Genomic DNA, 27,123 nt, shown 5'->3' with positions numbered 1-27,123 from the left:
TTTTGCTTAATTTTTTAAATATCCTTAGTTGAAGAAAAAGCAATGCACATGGTGAGCCAATCACACAATGCTTTTATGTGCAGCAACCAATCAGCAGCTAGTCAGCATATCTAGATATGCTTTTCATCAAATAATATCAAGAGATTAAAACAAATTAGATAATATAAGTAAATTTGAAAGATGTTTAAAATTGCATTCTCTTTCTAAATCATAAAATAAAAAATGTGGGTGGTATGTCCCTTTAAGTATAAAATGATTACATTTAAAAACAAAGAAGTACATTCTTCTAGTACATTCAGATGTCAAACTGCGGAAGAAGAATATTGGTATTGATGCTACACAGACGGCTAGATTACGAGTCTTGCGTTAGCCTTAAAAAGCAGCGTTGAGGGGTCCCAACGCTGCTTTTTAATGCCCGCTGGTATTACGAGTCAGGCAGGTACAGGTCTACCTCTCACTTTTTTTCCGCGATTTTAGCACACCGCAAATCCCCTTACGTCAATTGCATATCCTATCTTTTTAATGGTATTTTTCTAACGCCGGTATTGCGATCGCCTGAAAAAGTGAGCGCATTTAAAAGTCAGTAGTTAAGAGTTTTATGGGCTAACGCCGGAACATAAAACTCTTAACTAAAGTGCTAAAAAGTACACTAAAACCCATAAACTACCTATTAACCCCTAAACCGAGCCCCCCCCCCCACATCGGAAACACTTAACTAAAATGTTTAACCCCTAATCTGCCGACGGGACATCGCCGCCACTTTAATACATTTATTAAACCCCTAAACCGCCGCACTCCCGCCTCGTAAACACTAGTTAAATTTTAATAACCCCTAATATGCCGACCCTAACATCGCCGACACCTACCTACATTTATTAACCCCTAATCTGCCGCATCCAACGTCGCCGCTACTATATTAAATTTATTAACCCCTAAACCTAAGTCTAACCCTAACACCCCCTAACTTAAATATAATTTAAATAAAACAAAATAAATTTACTACTATTAAATAAATTAATCCTATTTAAAACTAAATACTTACCGATAAAATGAACCCTAAGCTAGCTACAATATAACTAACTAACATACATTGTAGCTAGCTTAGGATTTATATTTATTTTACAGGCAACTTTGTATTTATTTTAACTAGGTACAATAGTTATTAAATAGTTATTAACTATTTAATAACTTCCTAGTTAAAACAACTACAAATTTACCTGTAAAATAAATCCTAACCTAAATTACAATTACACCTAACACTACACTACCATTAAATTAATTAAATAAATTACCTAAACTACCTACAATTAATTACAATTAAATTAAATAAACTAAACTATGAAAAAAACACTAAATTACAGAAAATAAAAAAAGAATTACAAGAATTTTAAACTAATTACACCTAATCTAATCCCCCTAATAAAATAAAAAAGCCCCCCAAAATAATAAAATTCCCTACCCTATACTAAATTACAAATAGCCCTTAAAAGGGCCTTTTGCGGGGCATTGCCCCAAAGTAATCAGCTCTTTCACCTGGAAAGAAAATACAATACCCCCCCAACATTAAAACCCACCACCTACACACCAAACCCTACTCTAAAACCCACCCAATCCCCCCTTAAAAAAAACTAACACTACCCCCTTGAATATCACCCTACCTTGAGATGTGTTCACCCAGCCGGGCACAAGTGGTCCTACAGAGGGTCCGAAGTCTTCATCCTATCCGGCCAGAAGAGGACCTCCAGACCGGCAGAAGTCTTCATCCAGACGGCATCTTCTATCTTCATCCTTCCGGAGCGGAGCAGGTCCATCTTCAAGACATCCAACGCGGAGCATCCTCTTCATCAGACAGCCGACGACTGAATGACTGGTCCTTTAAGTGACGTCATCCAAGATGGCGTCCCTTGATTTCCGATTGGCTGATAGAATCCTATCAGCCAATCGGAATTAAGGTAGGAAAAATCCTATTGGCTGATGCAATCAGCCAATAGGATTGAAGTTCAATCCGATTGGCTGATCCAATCAGCAAATAGGATTGAGCTTGCATTCTATTGTCTGTTCCTATCTGCCAATAGGATTTCTCCTACCTTAATTCCGATTGGCTGATAGGATTCTATCAGCCAATCGGAATTCAAGGGACGCCATCTTGGATGACATCACTTAAAGGACCAGTCATTCAGCCGTCGGATGAAGAGGATGCTCCACGTTGGATGTCTTGAAGATGGACCTGCTCTGCTCCGGAAGGATGAAGATAAAAGATGCCATCTGGATGAAGACTTCTGCCAGTCTGGTGGTCCTCTTCTGGCTGGATAGGATGAAGACCTCGGACCCTCTGGAGGACCACTTGTGCCTGGCTGGGTGAAGACGTCTCAAGGTAGGGTGATCTTCAAGGGGGTAGTGTTAGGTTTTTTTAAGGGGGGATTTGGTGGTTTTTAGAGTAGGGTTGGGTGTGTGGGTGGTGGGTTTTAATGTTGGGGGGTTTTGTATTTTTTTCCAGGTGAAAGAGCTGATTACTTTGGGGCAATGCCCTGCAAAAGGCACTTTTAAGGGCTATTTGTAATTTAGTATAGGGTAGGGAATTTTATTATTTTGGGGGGCTTTTTATTTTATTAGGGGGATTAGATTAGGTGTAATTAGTTTTTAAAAAATTTAATTCTTTTTTTATTTTCTGTAATTTAGTGTTTTTTCGTAATTTAGTTTATTTAATTTAATTGTAATTAATTGTAGGTAGTTTAGGTAATTTGTTTAATGATAGTGTAGTGTTAGGTGTAATTGTAATTTAGGTTAGGATTTATTTTACAGGTAAATTTGTACTTATTTTAACTAGGTAGTTATTAAATAGTTAATATCTATTTAATAACTATTCTACCTATTTAAAATAAATACAAAGTTGTCTGTAAAATAAATATAAATCCTAAGCTAGCTACAATGTAACTATTAGTTATATTGTATCTATCTTAGGGTTTATTTTATAGGTAAGTATTTAGTTTTAAATAGGAATAATTTAGTTAATTGTAGTAAATTTTTTAGATGTATTTAAATTATATTTAAGTTAGGGGGGTGTTAGGGTTAGGGTTAGACTTAGGTTTAGGGGTTAATACATTTATTATAGTGGTGGCGACATTGATGGCAGCAGATTAGGGGTTAATAAATATAATGTAGGGTTCGGCGATGTTGGGGGCAGTAGATTAGGGGTTCATAAGTATAATGTAGGTGGCGGCGGTGTCCGGAGCGGCAGATTAGGGGTTAATAATATAATGTAGGTGCGCACAATGTCGGTGGGTGGCAGATTAGGGGTTAATAAGTGTAAGATTAGGCGTGTTTAAACTTGGGGTTCATGTTAGGGTGTTAGGTGCAGACATAAAATTCATTGCCCATAGGAAACAATGGGGCTGCGTTTGGAGCTGAACGCTGCTTTTTTGCTGGTGTTAGGTTTTTTTCAGCCAGCTCAGCCCCTTTGTTTCCTAAGGGGAAATCGTGCACAAGCATGTTTTGCCAGCTTACCGGCCGCTACTGTAAGCAGCGCTGGTATTACAGGGAGATATAGAGCTAAATTTTGCTCAACGCTCACTTTTCTGAGGCTAACGCCGGCTTGAAGAAAACCTGTAATACCAGCGTTGTCTTAAGTGAGCGGTAAGAAAAAAAGACTCATTAGCACTGCATAGCCCTACTGACAAAAACTCGTAATCTAGGCGAGAGTATCTCATTTTTCTAGAAAGGAGAGAGATAGTTTATTGAACATTAAAAATAATGATCAGATAATAATTAAATCAGCTGATAAGGGCGGGGGCCACAATAATTCAAAACAAAAGTAACTATATATTAGAAATGTTACGCCAATTATTTGATAGAGAGATATATCAGCCAGTCTCATCCTGTCTTTGTTGTTCAAAAATAAATTTACAACTATATTGATTGCGCAATCCAGAAGGGCATTATTGGGCTGGAGGAAAAAGAGTTTCTGATTAATAAACATCTGAGAACACCAGTCATATATACATTACCAAAAGTCCATAAAAACTTGTTAAAACCCCCAGGCTGCCCAATTGTGGCAGACATGGACTGTGTGTTCTCGAATGTTTCAGTATATCTAGACCGAATATTAAGGAGGTTTGTGATTGAATCCCAATCATATATCAAGGATACTGGAGACTTCTTAAATACATTGGAAAATATCTCTGTCCCTTTGAACAAATGCATTTTATTCAGTGTGGATGTCTCCAGCCTCTATACCTCCATCAGTCATGATGGGGGTGTGGGAGCTGTAAAAAAGATCATGGCTGACTCTAAATTATACACCAGAGAGGAAAAGGAGTTTATATTGAAATTATTAGACTTCATACTAAGGTGCAATTACTTTTTATTCCAAGATCAATTTTATATACAAAAACAGGGTAAAGCAATGGGCTCCAATGTCGCCCCTACATATGCAAACATGTTCATGAGTATATATGAAGAGAAATTAGTATATAATAACAATTTATTTAAGCAATATGGCGCCACATGGTGGCGCTATATTGATGATGTGTTTGGCATGTGGCTGGGCGACATTGGAAGCCTATTGCAATTTGCAGAGACATTAAATTCAGCAACATTGAATATAAAATTCACATTGGTCCATAGTGAGGAGAGTTTGGCATTCTTAGACACCCTGGTGATTAAACAGAATAGAAGAATTAGGGTGGATCTATACAAAAAAGCACTGATAGAAACAATCTACTATTGGCTAGTAGTGTTCATCCTCAGTCCTTAAAAAATTCCCTTCCCAAAAGTAAATTTTTGCTTGTTCGCCACATTGCATCAGATGACAAAAGAAGTGAAGAAAGACTTAGGGAAATGGGTAATCTCTTTATGGACAGGGGATATGAGAGAGAATTAATTGAGAAAGGGATTAGAAATGTTATGGAGATCCCCAGAGATAATTTGTTAAAACCACAAGTAAAAATCAAGGAAAATAGTAAAGGCAGGATAGTATTTGTGTCTAAGTTAATGAATTAAGTATGAAAATTCAGAAGATCATCTGTAGACATTGGTACATTTTAAAGAATTGCAATCCAAATATACCAGAGTTCCAAAATTTCCCAATGCCAGCCTATAAAAGAGGGGTTAACTTGAGAGATACCTTGGTGAAAACTGATATTGGCACTGCGAAAACAAACAGGCAAAATTATATAACAGAATAAAATAGGGGTTGTTAACCCTGTCTGGGATGCTCACATTGTACTAACATGAATAAGGGTGCAAATTTTGTTCATCCTCAATCTGGGAAATGCATTTGCATTAAAGATTTCCTGACCTGTAGTACTGACTTTGTAATATATCTACTTAAATGCCTGTGTGGGCTTATTTACATTGGTGAAACGACCCGCAGGGTTAGGGATAGGATTACTGAGCATAAATCGAGTATTAGGAGAAAAAAATCTAAAATCCCCAATAGCTACTCATTTTTTAGAGGCCCATCATGCAGTCAGTCAACTTAGATTCAAAGTAATAGAGCATATTCCTCCTTGTAGACGAGGGGGTGATTATTATTATTATCGGTTATTTGTAGAGCGCCAACAGATTCTGCATCTCTGATAGAGAGCAGTACCTTAAACAAAGAGAGGCATTCTGGATATTTAATTTGAACTCATTACTAATAGCACCAATGGGTATGAATAAGGATTATGACCTGTCAGTATTCTTATGAAAGATTGTACTTGGAATTTTGATATATTTAATGAAAAGTAGAGTTGTTTACTTGTGATTAAGGGAATTAATTTTTGAGAATATCAGTCTCATAGAATGGTTATTACTACATATTAACAGATTTAGAATTTTTGTAAAATATTAAAAATATGATTTTTGATATGTATTGATTTCTCCAAATAACTGTGTATTGTTTCATTTCTCTTTTGTTTAGTAGAAAAAAGTGATATTGTGTATATAATTTTCAAGAAAATTGTTAGGATATCTACATATGCCATTCAAAAGAACAAACAATGTTTGTGGTATATTGAGAGTTAATTGATGTAAGGTAGGTATATAAGGTGAAAGAGGAAGCAATGTATTTATAGCATGATTACGGACATGTAGTGATGTCGCAAACCTAAAATTTTGCGTTCGCGAACGGCGAACGCAAATTTCCGCAACTGTTCGCGAACCGGGCGAACCGCCATAGACTTCAATAGGCAGGCGAATTTTAAAACCCACAGGGACTCTTTCTGGCCACAATAGTGATGGAAAAGTTGTTTCAAGGGGACTAACACCTGGACTGTGGCATGCCGGAGGGGGATTCATGGCAAAACTCCCATGGAAAATTACATAGTTGATGCAGAGTCTTGTTTTAATCCATAAAGGACATAAATCACCTAACATTCCTAAATTGTTTGGAATAACGTGCTTTAAAACATCAGGTATGATGTTGTATCGATCAGGTAGTGTAAGGGTTACGCCCGCTTCACAGTGACAGACCAAACTCCCCGTTTAACGCACCGCACTGCATTATTCTAGGGCCAAAGGGAATCACAGCACCACGACCACAACGGCCCCTGCGGGGTGGCCTGCCTCTGCCTGTCATTTTTTTTTTATTAGTGGTACTAGTGTACTATGCTACTGCGACAACAGATATGAGTGGCACTGTGCACTGGCAGAAGTTGGCAGAGTAGACGTTGTAGGCCTTACACACACTTGCAGACAACTAACTGCTATTCAATCTCTTACAGTCAAAATTGTATTTTTGTTTTTTAAATGTACACTACTGCTACATCAGATATGAGTTGCACTGGTGTGACACTGTTCCCTGGCAGGCACTGAAACTCACACGTGTGAAGGAAACTGACTGCTATTATTTCACAGTCAAATTTCTAGTTTTTTTTTAACCCCTTAATGACCGAGGACGTACGCCATATGTCCTCAGAAAAAATACAGTTAACGCCGGAGGACGTATGTCGTACGTCCTTGGTTTTGAAAGCAGCTGGAAGCGATCCTGATTGCTTCCAGCTGCTTTCCAGTTATTGCAGGATGCCTCGATATCGAGGCATCCTGCAATAACACATTTTACCCCTCCTGTGCAGAGAGAGCCACTCTGTGGCCCTCTCTGCACCGGGCATCGATGGCCGCATTTGTTGGTGGGTGGGAGCTGAAGTGGGAGGCGGGTGGGCAGCCATCTATGCGGTCCTTGTCAGAGAGGGGGGCGGGATCACCGGGGGCACGCGCACGTGCACGGGAGGAGGCGGGCGCGTGCATGGGGAGGGAGCGGGTGGGAACCGCTACACTACAGAAAAAAATGTTTTTATAAGTGGGAGAAAGGGGTGAAAAATATTTAGTACTTGGAAATCTAAGTGATCTGGGAGCGGGTGGGGGATTGGTCTTGGGGGGGAAGCTACACTATAGAAAAATGAAATAAAAATAAAAAAAAACATTTTATTTGCAAACTGAGTACTGGCAGACAGACAGCTGCCAGTACCCAATATGGCCCCCAATAAGGCAGAGGGGGAGGGTTAGGAAGTCGTTTTGGGGGGAATCAGGGAGGTTGGGGGCTAAGGGGGGGATCCTACACAACAGCATATGTAAATATGCTAAATATATATATATATATATATATATATATAAATAAAAAAAAAGATACCTTTTATTTTAGTACTGGCAGACTTTCTGCCAGTACTTAAGATGGCGGGGACAATTGTGGGGTGGGGGTCGGGGAGGGAAGAGAGCTCTTTGGGAGGGATCAGGGGGTCTGATGTGTCAGGTGGGAAGCTGATCTTTACACTAAAGCTAAAATTAACCCTGCAAGCTCCATACAAGCTACCTAATTAACCCCTTCACTGCTGGGCATAATTCATGTGTTGTGCGCAGTTGCATTTAGTGGCCTTCTAACTACCAAAAAGCAACGCCAAAGCCATATATGTCTGCTATTTCTGAACAAAGGGGATCCCAGAGAAGCATTTACAACCATTTGTGCCATAATTGCACAAGCTGTTTGTAAATAATTTCAGTGAGAAACCTAAAGTTTGTGAAAAAGTTGACAATTTTTTTAATTTGATCACATTTGGCAGTGAAATGGTGGCATGAAATATACCAAAATGGGCCTAGATCAATACTTGGGGTTGTCTACTACACTACACTAAAGCTAAAATTAACCCTACAAGCTCCCTAATTAACCCCTGCACTGCTGAGCATAATACACGTGTGGTGCGCAGCGTCATTTAGCGGCCTTCTAATTACCAAAAAGCAATGCCAAAGCCATATATGTCTGCTATTTCTGAAAAAAGGGGATCCCAGAGAAGCATTTACAACCATTTGTGCCATAATTGCACAAAATGTTTGTAAATGATTTCAGTGAGAAACCTAAAATTTGGAAAAATTTAACTTTTTTTTTATTTGATCGCATTTGACGGTGAAATGGTGGCATGAAATATACCAAGATGGGCCTAGATCAATACTTTGGGTTGTCTACTACACTACACTAAAGCTAAAATTACCCCAAAAAGCTCCCTACATGCTCCCTAATTAACCCCTTCACTGCTGGACATAATACACATGTGGTGCGCAGTGGCATTTAGCGGCCTTCTAATTATTAAAAAGCAATGTCAAAGCCATATATGTCTGCTATTTCTGAACAAAGGTGATCCCAGAGAAAAATGTACAACCATTTATGCCATAATTGCACAAGCTATTTGTAAATAATTTCAGTGAGAAACCTAAAGTTTGTGAAAAAATTTGTGAAAAAAGTGAACAATTTTTTTTATTTGATCGCATTTGGTGGTGAAATGGTGGCATGAAATATACCAAAATGGGCCTAGATCAATACTTTGTGATGTCTTCTAAAAAAAAATATATACATGTCAATGGCTATTCAGGGATTCCTGACAGATATCAGTGTTCCAATGTAACTAGCGCTAATTTTGAAAAAAAATGGTTTGGAAATAGCAAAGTGCTACTTGTATTTATTGCCCTATAACTTGCAAAAAAAAAGCAAAGAACATGTAAACATTGGGTATTTCTAAACTCAGGACAAAATTTAGAAACTATTTAGCATGGTTGTATTTTGGTGGTTGTAGATGAGTAACAGATTTTGGGGGTCAAAGTTAGAAAAAGTGTGTTTTGTTCCATTTTTTCCTCATATTTTATACATTTTTTTATAGTAAATTATATGATATGATGAAAATAATGGTATCTTTAGAAAGTCCATTTAATGGCGAGAAAAACGGTATATAATATGTGTGGGTACAGTAAACGAGTAAGAGGAAAATTACAGCTAAATACAAACACAGCAGAAATGTAAAAATAGCCCTGGTCCCAAATGGACAGAAAATGGAAAAGTGCTGTGGTCATTAAGGGGTTAATGTACACTACTGTTACACCATATATGAGTTGCACTGGTGTGACACTGGAGGAAACTGACTGCTATTATTTCACAGTCAAAAAAGTGTTGTTTTTTTTTTAAATGTACACTACTGTTACACCAGATATGAGTGGTGGCACTGGGCAAGTGGGCACAGTATACGCCGTGAGCCTGACACACACGCTGGCAGGCAGGCAACTGCAATTAGATTACACAGGAAAGAAATAAAAAGCAGACTGATGTTCTAGCCCTAAAAAGGGCTTTTTGGGGTGCTGTCCTTACAGCAGAGATCACATGAGTCCTTCAGGACTGTAGTGGACACTGAATACACTAGCGTAGCTATTGATTTCCCTATTAAATCAGCAGCAGCTACACTGTCCCTCCTCTCACTAAGAATACAGCTTCCAAATGAATCTAAAATGGATGCTGTCCAGGAGGTAGGAGGGTCTTGGAGGGAGGGTCTGGTGCTGATTGGCTGGAATGTGTCTGCTGACTGTGAGGTACAGGGTCAAAGTTTTACTCAATGATGACGAATAGGGGGCGGATCGAACATTGCATATGTTCGCCCGCCGCAGCGAACGCAAACAAGCTATGTTCGCCGGGAACTATTTGCGACATCACTGAGGAGATGTAGTCCGAAACTTTGCTATTTTTTTGTGCTCCTGGCTGCAATAAAGATTTGGTAAATATTATCTGTTGGAGTGCTGCTATTCTTTGAACTTTTTAGTTTTAGCATATAACAGATATGTAGCAGGTCATAGCTTAAAAGTGCAGATATAGGATGCGATTTAACCATTTATTTGTCTCTTTCAGCAAATATCCAGTTTAGGTGGTTTTCGTATACACAAATGCATTGTATCATTTTATTATTTTTTTTAATTTATTTTTTCATATAATTTTTTTTTTTTTTTTAATATTGACATTTTTTCATGTTAATTATTTATAGGTGATTCGGGTTACATGAGCCGGCCTTGGCTCATTACGCAAGTACGTAATCCAGCTGACGAGGCACAGGTGCGCTACAATTGTGCGCACAAGGAAACTAGGACTGTAGTGGAGAGGATGTTTGGGCTCCTCAAAATGCGGTTAAGATGACTAGACAGGTCTGGAGGAGCCCTCCAATACAGCCCTAGTAAGGTGGTGAAGATCATTATAGCCTGCAGCGTCCTTCATAACTTAGCTCAGCAGGCTGGGATGCTGCAAGCCGTCCAGGCACCCCGAGCCCTCCTCCAAGATGAGGAGGACAACCCAGTTCTAATGGGGCCATTTCAGGATGAGGGGGTCAATGTCAGATCATCAACCGCCACTTCAGGCGGTAAATACTATAAGTTATATAGGAGCATTGTGAATATGATAGACTTTTAGTACAATTAAAGTAGAATTGTGCAAACATGTTAGGATTGTTCAAGAAATTATTATAGCAAAATCTAAAATATTTTTAATTATCATACGGCTAGATTTGGAGTTTTGTCGGTAACGACCCGAAAAACTAACGCCGGCTTTTTTCTGGCCGCACCATAAAAATAACTCTGGTATTGAGAGTCCACATAAAGGCTGCGTTAGGCTCCAAAAAAGGAGCGTAGAGCATTTTTAACGCAGCTTCAACTCTCGATACCAGAGTTGCTTACGCAAGCGGCCAGCCTCAAAAACGTGCTCGTGCACGATTCCCCCATAGGAAACAATGGAGCTGTTTGAGCTGAAAAAAAACCTAACACCTGCAAAAAAGCCGTGTTCAGCTCCTAACGCAGCCCCATTGTTTGCTATGCGGAAACACTTCCTACGTCTGCACCTAACAATCTTACATGTACCCCGAGTCTAAAGACCCCTAACCTTACACTTATTAACCCCTAATCTGCCGCCCCCGCTATCGCTGACCCCTGCATATTATTATTAACTCCTAATCTGCCGCTCCCTAAACCGCCGCTACTTACATTATCCCTATGTACCCCTAATCTGCTGCCCTAACATCGCCGACCCCTATATTATATTTATTAACCCCTAATCTGCCCCCCACAACGTCGCCTCCACCTGCCTACACTTATTAACCCCTAATCTGCCGACCGGACCTGAGCGATACTATAATAAAGTTATTAACCCCTAATCCGCCTCACTAACCCTATAATAAATAGTATTAACCCCTAATCTGCCCTCCCTAACATCGCGGACACCTAACTTCAATTATTAACCCCTAATATGCCGACTGGAGCTCACCGCTATTCTAATAAATGTATTAACCCCTAAAGCTAAGTCTAACCCTAACACTAACACCCCCCTAAGTTAAATATAATTTTAATCTAACGAAATTAATTAACTCTTATTAAATAAATTATTCCTATTTAAAGCTAAATACTTACCTGTAAAATAAATCCTAATATAGCTACAATATAAATTATAATTATATTATAGCTATTTTAGGATTAATATTTATTTTACAGGTAACTTTGTATTTATTTTAACCAGGTACAATAGCTATTAAATAGTTAAGAACTATTTAATAGCTAAAATAGTTAAAATAATTACAAATTTACCTGTAAAAGAAATCCTAACCTAAGTTACAATTAAACCTAACACTACACTATCAATAAATTAATTAAATAAACTACCTACAATTACCTACAATTAACCTAACACTACACTATCAATAAATTAATTAAATACAATTCCTACAAATAAATACAATTAAATAAACTTGCTAAAGTACAAAAAATAAAAAAGAACTAAGTTACAAAAAATAAAAAAATATTTACAAACATAAGAAAAATATTACAACAATTTTAAACTAATTACACCTACTCTAAGCCCCCTAATAAAATAACAAAGCCCCCCAAAATAAAAAAAATGCCCTACCCTATTCTAAATTACTAAAGTTCAAAGCTCTTTTACCTTACCAGCCCTGAACAGGGCCCTTTGCGGGGCATGCCCCAAGAAGTTCAGCTCTTTTGCCTGTAAAAAAAAAAATACAATATCCAAGCCCCCCAACATTACAACCCACCACCCACATACCCCTAATCTAACCCAAACCCCCCTTAAATAAACCTAACACTAAGCCCCTCAAGATCTTCCTACCTTGTCTTCACCTCACCGGGTTCAACGATCTGTCCAGAAGAGCTCCTCCGATGTCCTGATCCAAGCCCAAGCGGGGGGCTGAAGAGGTCCATGATCCGGCTGAAGTCTTCATCCAAGCAGGGCAGAAGAGGTCTTCCATCCGATTGAAGTCTTCATCCAAGCGGGATCTTCTATGGTCATCCATCCGGAGCGGAGCGGCAGGATCCTGAAGACCTCCGACGCGGAACATCCATCCTGGCCGACGACTGAACTGATGGAATCAGCCAATCAGAATCAAGTTCAATCCGATTGGCTGATCCAATCAGCCAATCAGATTGAGCTCGCATTCTATTGGCTGTTCCGATCAGCCAATAGAATGCGAGCTCAATCTGATTGGCTGATCGGATTAGGGGTTAATGTTTGAAGTTAGGTGTCGGTGATGTTAGGGAGGGCAGATTAGGGGTTAATACTATTTATTATAGGGTTAGTGAGGCGGATTAGGGGTTAATAACTTTATTATAGTAGCGGTGCGGTCCGCTCGGCATATTAGGGGTTAATAAGTGTAGGCAGGTGGAGGCGATGTTGAGGGGGGCAGATTAGGGGTTAATAAATATAATATAGGGGTCGGCGGTGTTAGGGGCAGCAGATTAGGGGTACATAAGGATAACGTAGGTGGCGGCGCTTTGCGGTCGGTAGATTAGGGGTTAATAAGTGTAGGTAGCTGGCAGCGACGTTGTGGGGGGCAGATTAGGGGTTAATAAATATAATATAGGGGTTGGCGGTGTTAGAGGCAGCAGATTAGGGGTACTTAAGTATAACGTAGGTGGCGGTCGGCAGATTAGGGGTTAAAAAAATTTAATAGAGTGTTGGCGATGTGGGGGGACCTCGGTTTAGGGGTACATAGGTAGTTTATGGGTGTTAGTGTACTTTAGAGTACAGTAGTTAAGAGCTTTATATACCGGCGTTAGCCCAGAAAGCTCTTAACTACTGACTTTTTTCCTGCGGCTGGAGTTTTGTCGTTAGATGTCTAACACTCACTTCAGACACGACTCTAAATACCGGAGTTAGAAAAATCCCATTGAAAAGATAGGATACGCAATTTACGTAAGGGGATCTGCGGTATGGAAAAGTCGCGGCTGAAAAGTGAGCGTTAGACCCTATTTTGAGTGACTCCAAATACCGGAGGTAGCCTAAAACCAGCACCCAGAACCCAGCAGGTGAGAGGTCTTTCTCGTGTTCGGGCTGGCTAGGATAGGTACATCGAGCCATATCCCACTTTCTAGGGACAGACTCCATATGTGTAATTCCTATCCAAGGATCCAGTAACCGCTCCAGCCTCAATCACCTGGCTTAAGGGCTACACAGACACAAGGAGAAAATCCACAATTGGATCAGGAAATACCTGAAGAACCCGGATTTTAACCAAAAAAAAGAAAACAAGGGAGAACATACGGAACTACTTCACCAAAGGACCGGCCGGTCACAACTTTAACGGAGGAGATCCAGAATATGGACAATATAAAAAGGTTTTTATAACAAGAGACAATCTGCTTATACACGTATATATGACAGATAAATCCACTTACTACCATTTACCGCTGTGACAAACCACCGTAGACCTGGAATATCAATGTCTAAGTAAAAATACGTGGTATTCACACTCATCTAGCTAATATATTGTAAAACTAGATCTGCACTGAAAAATTGTAATTGTAACAAACAAAATATACGATACATGTATGTCAAGGAATAGAAACTTTTTGTTTTTTATCAGATGTTGCCAATCAGAGCTGCTTTCATAAAACCACGGTTATAGTCCAAAACCAGCAGTAATACTGATAGAATATAACAAGTATAAATTTCAAATAAAAAACTGTTTTAATGTGGTTTTAAATCTAGATGCCGGCATCTATGTGTTAGATTTTATTGTTAACTATTATACGATAAGAACCTTATCTGTATAGGAATAAAATACATATATCTTAAAGCACTTGCTCCTCTCTCTTCTTTTACATCATATTTTATAATAATATCTATAAGATACTTATATATAAAAAACATAGGACATAAGACTATTTTAAAAATATAGAAATTACTCTATCATCCAGGTTATATGATCAAAATAAACCGGGGATCCTTATATATCAAAATAGTAATCCCATAATTGAACAACCCAAAACAGGGACACCTTCATATTCAGATAAAAATAGATCCAAACTAATATATATTTATTTCACTTTATAAGACTCGCAGCTGCATAGCGCTATCCCAATCACTTTTTCTTCTCTTCTAGCCTAAAACCAGCGTTAGGAGCCTCTAACGCTGGTTTTCACGGCTAACGCCAAACTCCAAATCTAGGCCATAGGTAATTATGCATCATATGATTCTGGCATTGCCACCTGTAATGCCTTTGTCACCTGATTTTTAAAGACAACATCAGATGGTAAGTATACACAATGTATGGACCGAGACTGGGGGGGGGGGGATTTAGCACAATGATCCATCATATGGCATACAATTAGTTTACATGTATTTAGTTTAGACATTATTAGATTTTTGATATTCTGAAAGGGATAAATGTCACAGATAGCAGATAAAGGGATACTCTGAAGCAAATTAGAATTGACCAAGTCATACATCAGAGGTTAAGTATGGACAATGTATGTGACTCTGCTTCACAATTTATTGTTATAACATAACACAAAAGAGGCTACATACGTTTAGTAAGCTATAGATATAAATATTTTAGTAAATATTTAGTGTTAGTGGGAGGGATGCAGAGCTATGTACCATTTTATTAGCGATTTGATTTACACTTTATTTTCCATTAGGGAGATTGACTTCATCTACAGACTGAAAGTGAAGAATTCCAGACTGAAAGTGAAGAATACCAATGTGATCATGTCTGTGGCATTGTCTTTCAACTGTGCTGACTTTGAAAACCATACAAAGACATGTTCACATGGTAAGTGTACACAATTATCTGGAACAAGACTGGGGGGATACAGGAAGCATCCTATGGGAAACACTTCTGTTTCCTCATTTATTTTAAATGGTATTTCATAATCCTCTATTTGGAAAGTGATGAATTTGACACATAATGAAGATAAACTGATATTTTGAATAGAATAGACTTTTAAAGATCATACATCCAGGTTAGTTTGCACAATGCATGCTATTGGTAAGAATCATAGGAGGAATAATGTGAAAATAGTTAATAATATATTGAATGTGTCTGCCAATTTTCACCATGTCCTATTTTTGAAGACATTTATTTAATATACATTCCTCCTACTTTGTGCTAGAGAGGACTCAGATTGTGATCGATTATACGATTATACAGATAAAGGGATACATTTCATAGGTGACATTTAGGTATATTAGTTTTCGAAGGGTCAGGAAATATTACATTCAATTATGTCCCTCATACAATTGAATAATTATGAATTTTAGCACAAAATAGGATATTAGGCATTATTTTGTCTAATTTAAATGTTAATATGTAAGCCAACTCTTGATTAGACAATTTAATGTGATTAATTTTAAATGATGTGTATATATAGATATCTAGTCTGAACCTGGCTTTAATATCAGAACAAAGAATAAATGTAAGAGCATAGACAGATAACTTTACAATTATTATACTTACAGTATTTTTTTTTAGCCATGTGTTATGAAATAACATAATTGCTTTTAGATTCTAATTATTTATTTCTTTTTTTCTTACAGATTTTCAATTTTGATGAATTCCCAAAATTATATTGATTTATTGTTAGAATCTAATTTAAAAAAAAAAGCAGTTTGGGCTGAAAAAAACCTAACACCTGCAAAAAAGCAGCGTTAAGCTCCTAACGCAGCCCCATTGTTTCCTATGGGGAAACACTCTCTAAGTCTGCACCTAACATGTACCCCGAGTCTAAACACCCCTAACCTTACACTTATTAACCCCTAAACTGCCACCCCCGCTATCGCTGACCCCTGCATTATACTATTAACCCCTAATCTGCCGCTCCGGACACCGCCGCAACCTACATTATACCTATGTACCCCTAATCTGCTGCCCCTAACATCGCCGACACCTACATAATATTTATTAACCCCTAATCTGCCCCCCCAACGTCGCCGCTACCTTACCTACACTTATTAACCCCTAATGAGCCGACCGGACCTCGCCGCCACTCTAATAAATGTATTAACCCCTAAACCGCCTCGCAAACCCTATAATAAATAGTATTAACCCATAATCTGCCCTCCCTAACATCGCCACCTAACTTCAAGTATTAACCCCTAATCTGCCGACCGGACCTCGCCACTACTATAATAAATGTATTAACCCCTAAAGCTAAGTCTAACCCTAACCCTAACACCCCCCTAAGTTAAATATAATTTTATTCTAACAAAATAAATTAACTCTTATTAAATAAAGTATTCCTATTTAAAGCTAAATACTTACCTGTAAAATAAACCCTAAACTAGCTACAATATAACGAATAATTATATTGTAGCTATTTTAGGATTTATATTTATTTTATAGGTAACTTTGTATTTATTTTAACTAGGTACAATAGTTATTAAATAGTTATTTACTATTTAATAGCTACCTAGTTAAAATAATTACAAAATTACCTGTAAAATAAATCCTAACCTAAGTTACAATTAAACCTAACACTACACTATCAATAAATTAATTAAATACAGGGAGTGCAGAATTATTAGGCAAATTAGTATTTTGACCACATCATCCTCTTTATGCATGTTGTCTTACTCCAAGCTGTAAAGGCTTGAAAGCCTACTACCAATTAAGCATATTAGGTGATGTGCATCTCTGTAATGAGAAGGGGTGTGGTCTAATGACATCAACACCCTATATTAGGTGTGCATAATTATTAGGCAACTTCCTTTCCTTTGGCAAAATGGGTCAAAAGAAGGACTTGACAGGCTCAGAAAAGTCAAAAATAGTGAGATATCTTGCAGAGGGATGCAGCACTCTTAAAATTGCAAAGCTTCTGAAGAGTGATCATCGATCAATCAAGCGTTTCATTCAAAATAGTCAACAGGGTCGCAAGAAGCGTGTGGAAAAACCAAGGCGCAAAATAACTTCCCATGAACTGAGAAAAGTCAAGCGTGCAGCTGCTAAGATGCCACTTGCCACCAGTTTGGCCATATTTCAGAGCTGCAACATCACTGGAGTGCCCAAAAGCACAAGGTGTGCAATACTCAGAGACATGGCCAAGGTAAGAAAGGCTGAAAGACGACCACCACTGAACAAGACACACAAGCTGAAACGTCAAGACTGGGCCAAGAAATATCTCAAGACTGATTTTTCTAAGGTTTTATGGACTGATGAAATGAGAGTGAGTCTTGATGGGCCAGATGGATGGGCCCGTAGCTGGATTGGCAGAGAGCTCCAGTCCGACTCAGACGCCAGCAAGGTGGAGGTGGAGTACTGGTTTGGGCTGGTATCATCAAAGATGAGCTTGTGGGGCCTTTTCGGGTTGAGGATGGAGTCAAGCTCAACTCCCAGTCCTACTGCCAGTTTCTGGAAGACACCTTCTTCAAGCAGTGGTACAGGAAGAAGTCTGCATCCTTCAAGAAAAACATGATTTTCATGCAAGACAATGCTCCATCACACGCGTCCAAGTACTCCACAGTGTGGCTGGCAAGAAAGGGTATAAAAGAAGAAAATCTAATGACATGGCCTCCTTGTTCACCTGATCTGAACCCCATTGAGAACCTGTGGTCCATCATCAAATGTGAGATTTACAAGGAGGGAAAACAGTACACTCTCTGAACAGTGTCTGGGAGGCTGTGGTTGCTGCTGCACGCAATGTTGATGGTGAACAAATCAAAACACTGACAGAATCCATGGATGGCAGGCTTTTGAGTGTCCTTGCAAAGAAAGGTGACTATATTGGTCACTGATTTGTTTTTGTTTTGTTTTTGAATGTCAGAAATGTATATTTGTGAATGTTGAGATGTTATATTGGTTTCACTGGTAAAAATAAATAATTGAAATGGGTATATATTTGTTTTTTGTTAAGTTGCCTAATAATTATGCACAGTAATAGTCACCTGCACACACAGATATCCCCCTAAAATAGCTATAACTAAAAACAAACTAAAAACTACTTCCAAAACTATTCAGCTTTGATATTAATTAGTTTTTGGGTTCATTGAGAACATGGTTGTTGTTCAATAATAAAATTAATCCTCAAAAATACAACTTGCCTAATAATTCTGCACTCCCTGTAAATAAATTAACTACAATTATATACAATTAAATAAACTAAATTACCAAAAAAAAACCAAACACTAAATTACAAAAAATAAAAAAAGATTACAAGAATTTTAAGCTAATTACACCTACTCTAAGCCCCCTAATAAAATAACAAAGCCCCCCAAAATAAAAAAAATTCCCTACCCTAATCTAAATTAAAAAGTTAACAGCTCTATTACCTTACCAGCCCTTAAAAGGGCTTTTTGCGGGGCATGCCCCAAAGAAATCAGCTCTTTTGCCTGTAAAAAAAAAATACAACCCCCCCAACATTAAAACCCACCACCCACATACCCCTACTCTAACCCAAACCCCCCTTAAATAAACCTAACACTACCCCCCTGAAGATCTCCCTACCTTGAGCCGTGTTCACCCAGCCAGGCACCGATGGACCAAAAGAAGACATCCGGAGCGGCAGAAGTCTTCATCCTTTCCGGGCAGAAGAGGACATCCGGACCGGCAGACATATTCATACAAGCGACATATTCTATCTTCATCCATCCGACGAGGAGCGGCTCTATCTTCAAGACCTCCGGTGCGGAACATCCTTCTTCAACGACGACTACCCAACGAATGAAGGTTCCTTTAAGTGACGTCATCCAAGATGGCGTCCCTCTAATTCCGATTAGCTGATAGGATTCTATCAGCCAATCGGAATTAAGGTTGGAAAAATCTTATTGGCTGATTGAGTCAGCCAATCAGATTCAAGTTCAATCGGATTGGCTGATCCAATCAGCAAATCAGATTGAGCTCACATTCTATTGGCTGTTCCGATCAGCCAATAGAATGCGAGCTCAATCTTGTTTAAGCTATGTTGTTTGCATCAACACAGTGATATGCCATCATGTATAATGAATATATATATATAATAATTAAATTTAAAATAAAAAATATATACATAATTACTTCTTCCTCCTTCCCTTCTTCCCATGAGACTGAGGCTGTGGGGAGGGCAAATGCCCCCTCCAACGTGTCCTCATTGGAGATGGTTGGGGAAGAAGGGCAGGAGGAGTACTGTGAGTGGTTAGGGATTCACCAGGCATAGTAGAAGATTGAGGAGACCCAGGACCTGATGGTCCAGAAGCTGATGGTCTTCCCATTTCAGGATCTGGTCTGCTTGCCAGCTTCCCTGAGGACCTTAATTAGAACATTTAACATATTAGTTTGTCCTTCGATCAGGCGGTTCACTGCGTTGGTCAGGAACTCTGTGTGTGCTTGTTGTGCACTCCGGGAGGTCTGCATTTCCTCCAGGAAGCCCCTCATAAGCTCCACCTCTGGGATTTCTGGGGGGATGTTCTCCTCAGGAGGAGCTGCTGCACGGCGAGCTGCACGGGGGGCTGCTGCTGCAGGGATATCTTCTGCAGGGTGGGCTTCTGCAGGGGGAGATGGTGTAGGGATATATTTCAGTTCTCCCCGAGATGGCCTGTCATCTTCTGCACTACTCTCATGCCTGGGTGAAGGAGGAGCATGTTCATGCTGTGTTTCCTCCTCCCTCGGCCTCAGACTCTGTAGATTTGAAAATGAAAGAAATAGAGATATTAGTATAGTTCCAAATAAAGATGTAAATGTTATATTTGAAAGTGTATTAATGAGGCTGCCTTCGTAATTTCGTTGTAACCAAAAGCAATCAATACGATTTACGTATTTACAAACCCGTCTTTCTGATATCTAGATGGTCAATTAGAATGTATTTTTTCGTGCGTCTTAAATCTGTTTAAATGCACACCTAATCTGTAGACTAGATACTAATGTGATGGCTTTTCTTCAAATCCAACTGTCTCAAGGTAATTCTGAATGTGTTTACGTAATGTTGAAAAAAAGCGTAATTGCGTTAGTCATATCCCTAATTTTATTTTGCATGTGAATGGGTTATGAGGTGGATGTAAAGAGAAGTGCAGGTTCCCCGTATCAATTCCTCCTTCGATACTGACTATGGACACCTTGGAGATGTTGGGACACAGCATGTCCTCCCAGCGGCTGTATACAAATGTCTGTTCTGGTCCGCCACCAGTCCCTGCATGGTAGTCCCTCTCCCTTGAAATCTTCTTCTTGAATTCACTTCTGCAGTCCCGGTAGCAGTGCTGTACTGATTTGACATCCCTCCTGAACTCCCCCACTGCATTGACGACATCCCTGATCTCCAGCCGCAACTTTTTTTTATCTGAAGGGGTGGCCTTCGGTGCCTGCAGCCCCCTAGTCCTCTCCATATAGGCTTCTATAAGGGCCTCCTTCTCCTCCCTGGCATACCTCTCCTCCCTCTGCCTGGGCTTCCCCTGTGATGTGAGCCTCTGTTCTCCGGACTGTAATGCGCCCTGTCTGTGCTCCTGCCCTACACCACTGGGTCCAGCCACTTGTTCATCTTTAACAATGGCACCCACCCTGACCTCTCCCCCTTCCTCTTCCTCTCCCCCCCTTCCTCTCCCCTACCCTGTCCCTCTATCCTGCCTAACCTCCTCCCTAACCTCCTTTCTAACCTGCTCCCTAACATACTGACTAACCTGCTGCCTAATAAGCTCTAAGAGCCCCTCACTGATCTCCTGCCTCGGCTCTCCCCTAGGCCTCCTTCCCGCCATACTCATTTAAAATGTGAAAGTGTCCAAATGAAAGGGGGTCAAAATAATGAAATAAAAGTAAAAAGTGCTCAAACTGTGAAAGGGATTAAAAAATAGGGTAAGGGGTATCAATAAACAGACAAACATATAAAAAAGGAGTAAATGAGGGTATGTAAACAATAACTTGGTGTAAATTAAACCAAATATAACTATGGGATGGGTATGGGATTATGTCATAGTGATTGTTTTCCATAAATGCTGATTTGTGATGGTATATTGAATAATGTTTTCTAATCGCCAATGAAAATGTTTTGTTTGTGTGAGTATCAGTGTACAATTCTTTATTCATGTTGTTTTGTTCCGTGATGCAGATTGCAATGTATTTTCCTAATCCTCGTTTAGTGTAAATGTTGTGTAGTACTTGTTGTAAAGGATTATGAATGTTGAATGCGTATGGTCTATGTTGTGTGAGCAATTGTTGTTTGTACATTTGATCTGATTCTTTTTAGTGCCCATTATGTTGTATGTGTAATATGACAGAGCAGTGTGTAGTTCTCGCGATATCGAGTGTTAGATGAAAAATCCGTCTGTTCTTCAGTTTGCATTGATCTCAAAGGGAGAATCCATTACCCGTCCGTGATTACGCTAGGGAAATAAATGCGGTACTCGTGTTACTGCAATGTGCAACGAGATTGTTTTCAGACTCGTAATACCTACATTATGAAGAGTGCACAATGAAAAAACGCACACGCTATTTGCGAACAGCCATTACGCCATAACTTGTAATATAGCTGTTAGTTTGTTATGCACATTCCTTTTTACAACACTTGTACAGGTGTTGTCACATGATGTTTAACCGACAAGCACACTTTCAATTACTTGAAGCTTTTAACCCACATTCCTAATAAATCTGCAGCAGGCACTGCTAACAAGATAACTGTGTTGTTTAGCTGTATCTACCAGATAGGTCATATCCTCTGTAAATAGAAAATATTTAAAATGACCAAGCACCTAATTCTCATGTTAATCTCCTTTAATATTTCACACACAATATCACTATTTGCTGTGGTGACATGGGAGAAGTTGAATTTCATACTTCTATTGATCGTCTATAGATTTAGACTGACAGACATGCTAACTCTACTCTTATCTCTGAAATCATACAGCAGGGAAACAGAACATGAAAAAAGGGCAATAGCAAAAGGAGACTATTTATAGAACATAAGAAATAGAGGTTGTTCATAACAGAAGGAAAGTACTGTATATCAAGGGAAAGATTATAGGAAGAGGCAGATGTGTAGGAGCTAATGGGAGATGGATGCAATTTAGTGACAAATTAGCAAATTAACCCAGATACACGTCAATTGGTTCAACAAAGGATTAACCACTTAGTTTTAGCAATCACCTTTTACTTGCATTGTCCTGTATATATAAAAGCTCTGCAATAATCCTTAGTCCTTACTCTATAGAAAAAGCAAGTGGGAATACTTTCCTAGATTTGATAATTTTCTATACAATAATTTTATGAAATAAAGGATTTTAATCTCATACTTTAATCTCTAGCATAACTCAAATAAGTTTAACAGCAAATCAAAGCTATATACTGCTTATGACTGTTAATAAACTAGAAACAGCTGTCCAGGAGAGGTTTGTTTGTTTTTGTTAAACCCACCCCATAAAGCGCATTGCACTTGGAAGCATATCTAATTGAATATCTAATTTGCATATCTTACCCAGAGTTCCCTGGTACATTGGTAACAATAAATACAAAGTACTTCTGGGGATAAGCAAGGGGGATACTTGCCAAGATTTGATAATATTCTATAAAATAATTATATGGCTTTTACTTTTATGAAATGAAGGATTTTTTTAAAAAATTTTTCTTTAATTTTGAGAAATATTTGGCTAGATTATGAGTTGTGCGTTAGGCTGAAAAAGCAGCGTTAAGAGGTCCTAACACTGCTTTTTCACTACCGCTGCTATTACGAGTCTTGAAGATTTAGGGTCACCGCACACTTCTTTGGCCTTACCGCAAAATGACTTACGGAAACTTTGTAAAGTCTTTTTTCTATGGGACTTCCATAGCGCTGATATTACGAGTCTGTCCTGGGAAGCCAAAAAGTAAGCGGTACACCATAACCCGTCAAGAGTCCTATCGCATTTTAAAGCCAGAAGAGTTTTATGGTACAACGCCGTAACATAAAACTCATAACTAAATTGCTAAAAAGTACACTAACACCCATAAATTACCTATTAACCTCTAAACCGAGGCCCTCCCGCATCGCAAACACTATAATACAATTTTTAACCCCTAATCTGCCGCTCCGGACACCGCCGCCACCTGCATTATATTTATGAATCCCTAATCTGCTGCCACCAACATCGCCGACACCTACATTATATTTATTAACAGTGATGTCGCGAACAGTTCTGCCGCGAATTGTTCGCAGCGAACATAGCATGTTCGCGTTCGCAGCGGACGGCGAACATATGCGATGTTCGATCCGCCCCCTATTCCTCATCATTGAGTAAACTTTGACCCTGTAGCTCACAGTCACAAGACACATTCCAGCCAATCAGCAGCAGACACTCCCTCCCAGACCCTCCCACCTCCTGGACAGCATCCATTTTAGATTCATTTGGAGCCTGCATTCTTAGTGAGGAGGGACAGTGTAGCTGCTTCTGATTTAATAGGGAAATCGATAGCTAGGCTAGTGTATTCAGTGTCCACTACAGTCCTGAAGGACTCATCTGATCTCTGCTGTAAGGACAGCACCCCAAAAAGCCCTTTTTAGGGCTAGAACATCAGTCTGCTTTTTTTTTTTTTCCCTGTGTAATCTAATTGCAGCCTGCCTGCCAGCTCAGGCTCACAGCGTATACTGTGCCCACTTGCCCAGTGCCACCACTCATATCTGGTGTAACAGTAGTGTACATTTAAAATAAAATAAAAAAAACTTTTTTTAATTTGAAATAATAGCAGTCATTTTCCTTCACACATGTGCGTTTGAGGTCCTGCCAGGGCACAGTGTGACACCAGTGCAAGTCATATCTGCTTAAACAGTAGTGTACATTTAAAAAAAAAACAAAAAAAAACTTTTTTTAATTTGAAATAATAGCAGTCATTTTCCTTCACACGTGTGCGCTTCAGGTCCTGTCAGGGCACAGTGTGACACCAGTGCAAGTAATATCTGCTAAAACAGTAGTGTACATTTAAAAAACAAACAAACCTTTTTTAACTGTGAAATAATAGCAGTCAGTTTCCTTCACACGTGTGCGTTTCAGGTCCTGCCAGGGCACAGTGTCAGACCAGTGCAAGTCATATCTGCTAAAGTCAGTTTCCCTCACACGTGTGCGCTCCAGGTCCTGCCAGGGCACAGTGTCACACCAGTGCAAGTCATATCTACTAAAACAGTAGTGTGCATACATTTAAAAAAAAAAAAAAAAAACCTTTTTTTACTGTGAAATAATAGCAGTCAGTTTCCCTCACACGTGTGCGTTCCAGGTCCTGCCAGGGCACAGTGTCACACCAGTGCAAGTCATATCTGCTAAAACAGTAGTGTACAAACATTTAAAAAAACAAAACCTTTTTTATTGTGAAATAATAGCAGTCAGTTTCCCTCACACGTGTGCGCTCCAGGTCCTGCCAGGGCACAGTGTCACACCAGTGCAAGTCATATCTACTAAAACAGTAGTGTACATACATTTAAAAAAAACAAAAACTTTTTTTACTGTGAAATAATAGCAGTCAGTTTCCCTCACACGTGTGCGTTCCTGGTTCTGCCAGGGCACAGTGTCACACCAGTGCAAGTCATATCTGCTAAAACAGTAGTGTACATTTAAAAAAAAAAAAAAACTTACACTACCTGAATGATACAACATCATACCTGATGTTTTAAAGCACGTTATTCCAAACAATTTAGGAATGTTAGGTGATTTATGCCCTTTATGGATTAAAACCAGACTCTGCATCAACTATGTAATTTTCCATGGGAGTTTGCCATGGATCCCCCTCCGGCATACCACAGTCTAGGTGTTAGTCCCCTTGAAACAACTTTTCCATCACTTTTGTGGCCAGAAAGAATCCCTGTGGGTTTTAAAATTCGCCTGCCTATTGAAGTCTATGGCGGTTCAGCCAGTTCGCCGGTTCGTAAACTTTTGCTAAAGTTCGCGTTCGCCGTTCGCTAACGCAAATAATCTGCCGTCCCCAATGTCGCCGCCACCTACCTACACTTATTAACCCCTAATCTGCCGTCCCCAAAGTCGTCGCTACTATAATAAACATATTAACCCCTAAACCGCCGCACTCCCGCCTCACAAACATTAGTTAATTATTATTAACCCCTAATCTGCCGTTCCTAACATCAATGCCATCTGCCTACATGTATTAACCCCTAATCTGCCGCCCCAATGTCGCCGCCACTATATTAAAGTTATTAACCCCTAAATCGAAGTCTAACCCTAACACCCCCTAACTTAAATATAATTTAAATAAGACTAAATAAAATTCCTATCATTAACTAAATTATTCCTATTTAAAACTAAATACTTACCTATCAAATAAACCCTAAGCTAGCTACAATATAACGAATAGTTACATTGTATCTAGCTTAGGGTTTATTTTTATTTTACAGGCAAGTTTGTATTTATTTTAACTAGGTAGAATAGTTATTAAATAGTTATTAACTATTTAATAACTACCTAGCTAAACTAAATACAAAAGCACCTGTAAAATAAAACCTAAAAAACTAACACCTAACTCTATACTACAATTAAATAAATTAACTAAATTAACAACAATTAAATACATTAAATTAAATTAGCTAAAGTACAAAACCCCCCCACTAAATAACAGAAAATAATAAACAAATTACAGATCTTTAAACTAATTACACCTAATCTAATAGCCCTATCAAAATAATAAAAGCCCCCCCCCCAAAAAAAAAACCCTAGTCTAAACTAAACTACCAATAGCCCTTAAAAGGGCCTTTTGCGGGGCATTGCCCCAAAGTAATCAGCTCTTTTACCTGAAAAAAAAAATACAAACAACCCCCCCAACAGTAAAACCCACCACTCACACAACCAACCCCCAAAATAAAATACTAACTAAAAAAAACTAAGCTCCCCATTGCCCTGAAAAGCATCAGCTAATAGGATTGAACTTCAATCCTATTGGCTGATTGCATCAGACAATAGGATTTTTTCTACCTTAATTCCGATTGGCTGATAGAATTCTATAAGCCAATTGGAATCTAAGGGACGCCATCTTGGATGATGTCACTTAAAGGAACGTCATTTAGTAAGAAGACGTCAATTGAAGAGGATGCTCCGCGCCGGATGTCTTGAAGATGGACCCGCTCCACGCCGGATGGATGAAGATAGAAGATGCCGTCTGGATGACCACTTTGCCCGGCTTGGATGAAGACTTCTCCCGGCTTCATTGAGGACTTCGGCCCGGCTTGGATGAAGACTTCTCCCAGTAAGTTGATCTTCAGGAATTAGTGTTAGGTTTTTTTAAGGGTGTATTGGGTAGGTTTTATTTTTAGGTTAGGGACTTTGGGCTTGCAAAAGAGCTAACTGCCCTTTTAAGGACAATGCCCATCCAAATGTCCTTTTCAGGGCAATGGGGAGCTTAGGTTTTTTTAGTTAATATTTTATTTGGGGGTTTGATTGTGTGGGTGGTGGGTTTTACTGTTGGGGGGATTGTTTGTATTTTCTTTTTAGGTAAAAGAGCTGATTACTTTGGGGCAATGCCCAGCAAAAGGCCCTTTTAAGGGCTATTGGTAGTTTAGTTTAGGCTAGGGTTTTTTTTTATTTTGTTTTTATTTTTTATTTTGATAGGGCTATTAGAATAGGTGTAATTAGTTTAAAGATCTGTAATTTGTTTATTATTTTCTGTAATTTAGTTTTTTTCTTTTTTTATGTACTTT

Source organism: Bombina bombina, chromosome 2 (assembly GCF_027579735.1).
Source record: "Bombina bombina isolate aBomBom1 chromosome 2, aBomBom1.pri, whole genome shotgun sequence".
Taxonomy (NCBI): domain Eukaryota; kingdom Metazoa; phylum Chordata; class Amphibia; order Anura; family Bombinatoridae; genus Bombina; species Bombina bombina.
Note: the sequence above shows the minus strand (reverse complement) of the source record.